Consider the following 9,946-nt stretch of genomic DNA (forward strand, 5'->3'; position numbering starts at 1 on the left):
TATACAGTTTTGGTTCTGGATTGACAAGGTCTTGGTTCTAGATTTACATGCATGTTTGGTTCTGGATTAACACGTTATATTTATACCATATACTGACTTGGTTCTGGATTGACAAGTTCTTGGTTCTAGATTTACATGTTTGGTTCTGGATTAACACGTTATATTTATACTTCTAGTATTAACAGTATTGGTTCTGGATTGACCAGGTCTTGGTTCTAGATTTACATGTTTTGTTCTGGATTAACACGTTATATTTATACCATAAACAGTTTTGGTTCTGGATTGACAAGGTCTTGGTTCTAGATTTACATGCATGTTTGGTTCTGGATTAACACGTTATATTTATACCATATACAGTTTTGGTTCTGGATTGACAAGGTCTTGGTTCTAGATTTACATGTTTGGTTCTGGATTAACACGTTATATTTATACCATAAACAGTTTTGGTTCTGGATTGACAAGTTCTTGGTTCTAGATTTAAATGTTTGGTTCTGGATAAACACGTTATATTTATACCATATACTGACTTGGTTCTGGATTGACAAGGTCTTGGTTCTAGATTTACATGTTTGGTTCTGGATAAACACGTTATATTTATACCATAAACAGTTTTGGTTCTGGATTGACAAGTTCTTAGTTCTAGATTTACATGTTTGGTTCTGGATAAACACGTTATATTTATACCATACACAGTATTGGTTCTGGATTGACAAGTTCTTGGTTCTAGATTTACATGTTTGGTTCTGGATTAACACGTTATATTTATACCATATACTGACTTGGTTCTGGATTGACCAGGTCTTGGTTCTAGATTCACATGGTTGGATATAGATTAACACGTTCTATTTATACCATATACAGTATTGGTTCTGAATTGACAAGGTCTTGGTTTGGTTCTGGATTAACACGTTATATTTATACCATATACAGTATTGGTTCTGGATTGACAAGGTCGTGGTTCTAGATTTACATGTTTGGTTCTGGATTAACACGTTATATTTATACCATATACTGACTTGGTTCTGGATTGACAAGGTCTTGGTTCTAGATTTACATGTTTGGTTCTGGATAAACACGTTATATTTATACCATATACAGTATTGGTTCTGGATTGAATCGTTATATTTATACCATCTACAGTATTGGTTCTGGTTTGAGCAGGTCATGGTTTTAGATTTACATGGTTGGTTCTAGATTAACACGTTATATTTATACCATATACAGTATTGGTTCTGGATTGACAAGTTCTTGGTTCTAAATTTACATGTTTGGTTCTGGATTAACACGTTATATTTATACTACTAGTATTAACAGAATTGGTTCTGGATTGACCAGGTCTTGGTTCTAGATTTACATGTTTGGTTCTGGATTAACACGTTATATTTATACTATTAACAGTATTGGTTCTGGTTTGACCAGGTCTTGGTTCTAGATTTACTTGTTTTGTTCTGGATTAACACGTTATATTTATACCATAACCAGTTTTGGTTCTGGATTGACAAGGTCTTGGTTCTAGATTTACATGCATGTTTGGTTCTGGATTAACACGTTATATTTATACCATATACTGACTTGGTTCTGGATTGATAAGGTCTAAGTTCTAGATTTACATGTTTGGTTCTGGATTAACACGTTATCTTTATACCATATACTGACTTGGTTCTGGATTGACAAGGTCTTGGTTCTAGATTTACATGTTTGGTTCTGGATAAACACGTTATATTTATACCATATACAGTATTGGTTCTGGATTGACACGTTATATTTATACGATCTACAGTATTGGTTCTGATTTGAGCAGGTCATGGTTCTAGATTTACATGGTTGGTTCACGTTATATTTATACCATATACAGTATTGGTTCTGGATTGACAAGTTCTTGGTTCTAGATTAACATGTTTGGTTCTGAATTAACACGTTATATTTATACTACTAGTATTAACAGTATTGGTTCTGGATTGACCAGGTCTTGGTTTTAGATTTACATGTTTGGTTCTGGATTAACACGTTATATTTATACCATATACATTCTTGGTTCTGGATTGACCAGGTCTTGGTTTTAGATGTACATGTTTGGTTCTGGTTTAACACGTTATATTTATACCATATACTGACTTGGTTCTGGATTGACAAGGTCTTGGTTCTCGATTTACATGTTTGGTTCTGGATTAACACGTTCTATTTATACCATATACAGTTTTGGTTCTGGTTTGACAAGGTCTTAATTCTAGATTTACATGTTTGGTTCTGGATTAACACGTTATATTTATATCATATACAGTCTTGGTTCTGGTTTGACAAGGTCTTGGTTCTAGATTCACATGTTTGGTTCTAGATTAACACGTTATATTTATACCATATACTGTATTGGTTCTGGATTGACAAGGTCGTAGTTCTAGATTTACATGTTTGGTTCTGGATTAACACGTTATAATAATACTATATACAGTATTGGTTCTGGATTGACAAGTTCTTGGTTCTAGATTTACATGTTTGGTTCTGGATTAACACGTTATATTTATACTACTAGTATTAACAGTATTAGTTCTGGATTGACCAGGTCTTGGTTCTAGATTTACATGTTTTGTTCTGGATTAACACGTTATATTTATACCATAAGCAGTTTTGGTTCTGGATTGACAAGGTCTTGGTTCTAGATTTACATGCATGTTTGGTTCTGGATTAACACTTTATATTTATACCATATATTGACTTGGTTCTGGATTGACCAGGTCTTGGTTCTAGATTCACATGGTTGGATATAGATTAACACGTTCTATTTATACCATATACAGTATTGGTTCTGAATTGACAAGGTCTTGGTTTGGTTCTGGATTAACACGTTATATTTATACCATATACAGTATTGGTTCTGGTTTGACCAGGTCATGGTTCTAGATTTACATGTTTGGTTCTGGATTAACACGTTATATTTATACCATATACTGACTTGGTTCTGGATTGACAAGGTCTTGGTTCTAGATTTACATGTTTGGTTCTGGATAAACACGTTATAGTTATACCATATACAGTATTGGTTCTGGATTGACACGTTATATTTATACCATGTTCAGTCTTGGTTCTGGATTGACCATGTCTTGGTTCTGGATTGACCATGTCGTGGTTCTAGATTCACATGGTTGGATATAGATTAACACGTTCTATTTATACCATATACTGACTTGGTTCTGGATTGACAAGGTCTTAGTTCTAGATTTACATGTTTGGTTCTAGATTAACACGTTATACTTATACCATATACTGACTTGGTTCTGGTTTGACAAGGTCTTGGTTCTCGATTTACATGTTTGGTTCTGGATTAACACGTTATATTTATACTATTAACAGTATTGGTTCTGATTTGACCAGGTCTTGGTTCTAGATTTACATGTTTTGTTCTGGATTAACACGTTATATTTATACCATAAACAGTTTTGGTTCTGGATTGACAAGGTCTTGGTTCTAGATTTACATGCATGTTTGGTTCTGGATTAACACGTTATATTTATACCATATACTAACTTGGTTCTGGATTGACAAGGTCTAAGTTCTAGATTTACATGTTTGGTTCTGGATTAACACGTTATATTTATACCATATACTGACTTTGTTCTGGATTGACAAGGTCTTGGTTCTAGATTTACATGTTTGGGTCTGGATAAACACGTTATATTTATACCATATACAGTATTGGTTCTGGATTGAATCGTTATATTTATACCATCTACAGTATTGGTTCTGGTTTGAGCAGGTCATGGTTCTAGATTTACATGGTTGGTTCTAGATTAACACGTTATATTTATACCATATACTGACTTGGTTCTGGATTGACAAGTTCTTGGTTCTAGATTAACACGTTCTATTTATACCATATACAGTATTGGTTCTGGATTAACACGTTATATTTATACCATATACAGTCTTGGTTCTAGATTGAACAGGTCTTGGTTCTAGATTTACATGTTTGGTTTGGATTAACACGTTATAATAATACCATATACAGTATTGGTTCAGGATTGACAAGTTCTTGGTTCTAGATTTACATGTTTGGTTCTGGATTAACACGTTCTATTTATACCATATACAGTCTTGGTTCTGGTTTGACAAGGTCTTGGTTCTAGATTTACATGTTTGGTTCTGGATTAACACGTTATATTTATATCATATACAGTCTTGGTTCTGGTTTGACAAGGTCTTGGTTTGATTCTGGATTAACACGTTATATTTATACCATATACTGACTTGGTTCTGGATTGACAAGGTCTTGGTTCCAGATTTACATGTTTTGTTCTGGATTAACACGTTATATTTATACCATATACTGACTTGGTTCTGGATTGACTAGGTCTTGGTTCTAGATTCACATGTTTGGTTCTAGATTAACACGTTATATTTATACCATATACAGTATTGGTTCTGGTTTGACAAGGTCTTGGTTCTAGATTTACATGTTTGGTTCTAGATTAGCACGTTCTATTTATACCATATACAGTCTTGGTTCTGGTTTGACAAGGTCTTGGTTCTAGATTTTCATGTTTGGTTCTGGATTAACACGTTATATTTATATCATATACAGTCTTGGTTCTGGTTTGACAAGGTCTTGGTTTGGTTCTGGATTAACACGTTATATTTATACCATATACAGTATTGGTTCTGGTTTGACAAGTTCTTGGTTCTAGATTTACATGTTTGGTTCTAGATTAACACGTTATATTTATACCATATACTGACTTGGTTCTGGATTGACAAGGTCTTGGTTCCAGATTTACATGTTTGGTTCTGGATTAACACGTTATATTTATACCATATACTGACTTGGTTCTGGATTGACAAGGTCTTGGTTCCAGATTTACATGTTTGGTTCTGGATTAACACGTTATATTTATACCATATACTGACTTGGTTCTGGATTGACAAGGTCTTGGTTCTAGATTTACATGTTTGGTTCTGGATAAACACGTTATATTTATACCATATACAGTATTGGTTCTGGATTGACACGTTATATTTATACGATCTACAGTATTGGTTCTGGTTTGAGCAGGTCATGGTTCTAGATTTACATGGTTGGTTCACGTTATATTTATACCATATACAGTATTGGTTCTGGATTGACAAGTTCTTGGTTCTAGATTAACATGTTTGGTTCTGAATTAACACGTTATATTTATACTACTAGTATTAACAGTATTGGTTCTGGATTGACCAGGTCTTGGTTCTAGATTTACATGTTTGGTTCTGGATTAACACGTTATATTTATACCATATACATTCTTGGTTCTGGATTGACCAGGTCTTGGTTTTAGATGTACATGTTTGGTTCTGGTTTAACACGTTATATTTATACCATATACTGACTTGGTTCTGGATTGACAAGGTCTTGGTTCTCGATTTACATGTTTGGTTCTGGATTAACACGTTCTATTTATACCATATACAGTTTTGGTTCTGGTTTGACAAGGTCTTAATTCTAGATTTACATGTTTGGTTCTGGATTAAAACGTTATACTTATATCATATACAGTCTTGGTTCTGGTTTGACAAGGTCTTGGTTCTAGATTCACATGTTTGGTTCTAGATTAACACGTTATATTTATACCATATACTGTATTGGTTTTGGATTGACAAGGTCTTAGTTCTAGATTTACATGTTTGGTTCTGGATTAACACGTTATAATAATACCATATACAGTATTGGTTCTGGATTGACAAGTTCTTGGTTCTAGATTTACATGTTTGGTTCTGGATTAACACGTTATATTTATACTACTAGTATTAACAGTATTGGTTCTGGATTGACCAGGTCTTGGTTCTAGATTTACATGTTTTGTTCTGGATTAACACGTTATATTTATACCATAAGCAGTTTTGGTTCTGGATTGACAAGGTCTTGGTTCTAGATTTACATGCATGTTTGGTTCTGGATTAACACTTTATATTTATACCATATATTGACTTGGTTCTGGATTGACCAGGTCTTGGTTCTAGATTCACATGGTTGGATATAGATTAACACGTTCTATTTATACCATATACAGTATTGGTTCTGAATTGACAAGGTCTTGGTTTGGTTCTGGATTAACACGTTATATTTATACCATATACAGTATTGGTTCTGGTTTGACCAGGTCATGGTTCTAGATTTACATGTTTGGTTCTGGATTAACACGTTATATTTATACCATATACTGACTTGGTTCTGGATTGACAAGGTCTTGGTTCTAGATTTACATGTTTGGTTCTGGATAAACACGTTATAGTTATACCATATACAGTATTGGTTCTGGATTGACACGTTATATTTATACCATGTTCAGTCTTGGTTCTGGATTGACCATGTCTTGGTTCTGGATTGACCATGTCGTGGTTCTAGATTCACATGGTTGGATATAGATTAACACGTTCTATTTATACCATATACTGACTTGGTTCTGGATTGACAAGGTCTTAGTTCTAGATTTACATGTTTGGTTCTAGATTAACACGTTATACTTATACCATATACTGACTTGGTTCTGGTTTGACAAGGTCTTGGTTCTCGATTTACATGTTTGGTTCTGGATTAACACGTTATATTTATACTATTAACAGTATTGGTTCTGATTTGACCAGGTCTTGGTTCTAGATTTACATGTTTTGTTCTGGATTAACACGTTATATTTATACCATAAACAGTTTTGGTTCTGGATTGACAAGGTCTTGGTTCTAGATTTACATGCATGTTTGGTTCTGGATTAACACGTTATATTTATACCATATACTAACTTGGTTCTGGATTGACAAGGTCTAAGTTCTAGATTTACATGTTTGGTTCTGGATTAACACGTTATATTTATACCATATACTGACTTTGTTCTGGATTGACAAGGTCTTGGTTCTAGATTTACATGTTTGGGTCTGGATAAACACGTTATATTTATACCATATACAGTATTGGTTCTGGATTGAATCGTTATATTTATACCATCTACAGTATTGGTTCTGGTTTGAGCAGGTCATGGTTTTAGATTTACATGGTTGGTTCTAGATTAACACGTTATATTTATACCATATACAGTATTGGTTCTGGATTGACAAGTTCTTGGTTCTAAATTTACATGTTTGGTTCTGGATTAACACGTTATATTTATACTACTAGTATTAACAGTATTGGTTCTGGATTGACCAGGTCTTGGTTCTAGATTTACATGTTTGGTTCTGGATTAACACGTTATATTTATACCATATACATTCTTGGTTCTGGATTGACCAGGTCTTGGTTTTAGATGTACATGTTTGGTTCTGTATTAACACGTTATATTTATACCATGTACAGTCTTGGTTCTGGTTTGACCAGGTCTTGGTTCTAGATTTACATGTTTGGTTCTGGATAAACACGTTATATTTATACCATATACAGTCTTGGTTCTGGATTGACCAGGTCTTGGTTCTAGATTCACATGGTTGGATATATATTAACACGTTCTATTTATACCATATACAGTATTGGTTCTGGATTTACCAGGTCTTGGTTCTAGATTCACATGTTTGGTTCTAGATTAACACGTTATATTTATACCATATATACTGTATTGGTTCTGGATTGACAAGGTCTTGGTTCTCGATTTACATGTTTGGTTCTGGATTAACAACTTATATTAATACCGTATACAGTATTGGTTCTGGTTTGACCAGGTCATGGTTCTAGATTTACATGTTTGGTTCTAGATTAACACGTTATATTTATACCATATACAGTCTTTGTTCTGGATTGACCAGGTCTTGGTTTTAGATTTACATGTTTGGTTCTGGATTAACACGTTATATTTATACCATGTACAGTCTTGGTTCTGGTTTGACCAGGTCTTGGTTCTAGATTTACGTGTTTGGTTTTGGATTAACATGTTATATATATATATATACAACTCGTCTAAACATCAACCCAACAATGTTAGATCTGTAAATTTGCTTTCGCAAATTTTTGGTTCTTCCCTCGCCGGGATTCGAACCCATGCTACTGTGATATCGTGACACCAAATCGCCTGCACTGCAGCCGTCCCGCTAGACCACACGACCACCTGAGCTGTCAAAAAAAGACCCTCGGTGGGCATGTGTTACCTTTCGACGTCAGTTTTATATATATATGATTCCATATACAGACTTGGTTCATATATACACGTAATATCCTAGTATATATAGACATATATATAGGTTTATCGTTGTTCAGTCTTTTTCGAAGGGAAAGAAGATTTTGAAAATTCAGAGGAAATAAAGTTTAAGTTTAACAATGAATTACATTGATTTACGTTTCAATAACATTAGGGTCTGGATGGGGCATTCATGAAGAAATATGGCAAATAAATATAACACGTATAATGAATAGAGAAAAATGAACTGAAAACATAAAGAGTAGAGAATAACTGTGGAAAATAAAATAATTATGTTATACGTTACTGATTAGAGAAACGAGCAATGTACAGAATAAAGAATTCCTCCAATTACAGAAAATTTGAATTGTAAAATTATGTTAATGGGAATTTTACAAAATAAGCGTTATTCTTACAGATAAAGAAAAATGCCCTAAAAATTTAAAGAATACAGAAATTAAAGAACCCTATCCATACCATTTTACTTGGCTTCGTCCTTATTTTACTTAAGGGGACGGGCATTTGGTATTCTTGGTTTTTGTGGATTGGCTATTTATTTACCACTGTTGGTAGGTATATGCATTTTTTTTTAGCGGATTTCTTCCCCTAACTCTCCCCCGAAAATAAAATAGTCGTCCATTAAACAGAATTTAATAACAAATCGCGTTCGTTTTGACGTTTTATTTATGTAGACATTACGTAGATAGTCATATTATTTTTTTGTCATTTAAAGATTTTTAATCATTTACATGCCTACATAAATAAACTACGTCAAACTAATCTTTCTCTTTAAATTCCAACCTCTGTTTTACTCATATGCCAAAAAAATTCTGGTCGATAAAAGTAATTTTCACATGGGAGAAAATGCTTGTATAATTGTAATCATATTTTGATATTTTAGAAATACCCATCATAAATGTAGTATTACATGTTTGGTTCTGGATTAACAACTTATATTTATGTAGTATTGTAGATCGTTGTACCTGATATCTATGGAAAAAAACACATATTACATTCTAATATTGAATAACTTATGACTATTTTAATATGTATGAAACTGGAACTAGTAAATTAATGTAGTAATTAGTCCCAGATAAAAAATAAATACACATATATTTTTTACTTTACTGGCACATTGAAGCGTTCATCAACACTAAGCTTTCAATAATTTCTTTTTCTTACATTTTTATCTTCAAAATTAAGGTCAACAAGCGTTTGTAATTAATTACGATAGAACTGGAATCAAATTCATGAGGGTCTGGATTGAAGGGGATGGTCTTTTTTATTATGTCTTTATTCTTTGATTTTGAGGTCATTTTTTTCTATATTTATTATTTATTTTGCATGCCCATTATTCTTTATTCTTTGTAATTGTGCACCATACTCTTGTCTATTAATTTTATTATCATTTTTGCCAATATTCTATATTTTTTATTCATTTTACCCTTTATTCTGCACCTTTTCTTACTTTTATTCCCTTTTCTGTAAACCCCATCCAGACTCCTATTCACGCCAAACAGAACATAAATTTATGTGCCTTTAACAGAGAAAAATATTTAAATGTTGCCATTTTATTCGTACATTTCATTATTATTAGTTCAACAGTTTAATGATGTCCAATGATAATTGTAAAAATGGTGTTGATTTCAGCTACTTAATTTGATAATAAATCCGGTATCGTGACAGTTCGCATCATCTTTTGGGTAGATATATATGTCTATTAGTAGGCTATAACGCATGTGTAAAATATGGTTCTACTTTCACTTCCGGCTCTAAATTGACATAGGTTCTGATTTCACACACGCTGATGGGTACTGTTG

General features: G+C 33.1%; 1 protein-coding gene across 1 annotated transcript in view; it reads left to right on the forward strand.

The window, feature by feature from the left end:
• LOC139511524 (uncharacterized) overlaps positions 1 to 9,946 on the forward strand; it is a 58,782-nt gene that overhangs the window by 43,350 nt on the left and 5,486 nt on the right. The gene's annotated exons all lie outside the window — the stretch shown is intronic.

Source organism: Mytilus edulis, chromosome 2 (genome assembly GCF_963676685.1).
Source record: "Mytilus edulis chromosome 2, xbMytEdul2.2, whole genome shotgun sequence".
NCBI lineage: Eukaryota > Metazoa > Mollusca > Bivalvia > Mytilida > Mytilidae > Mytilus > Mytilus edulis.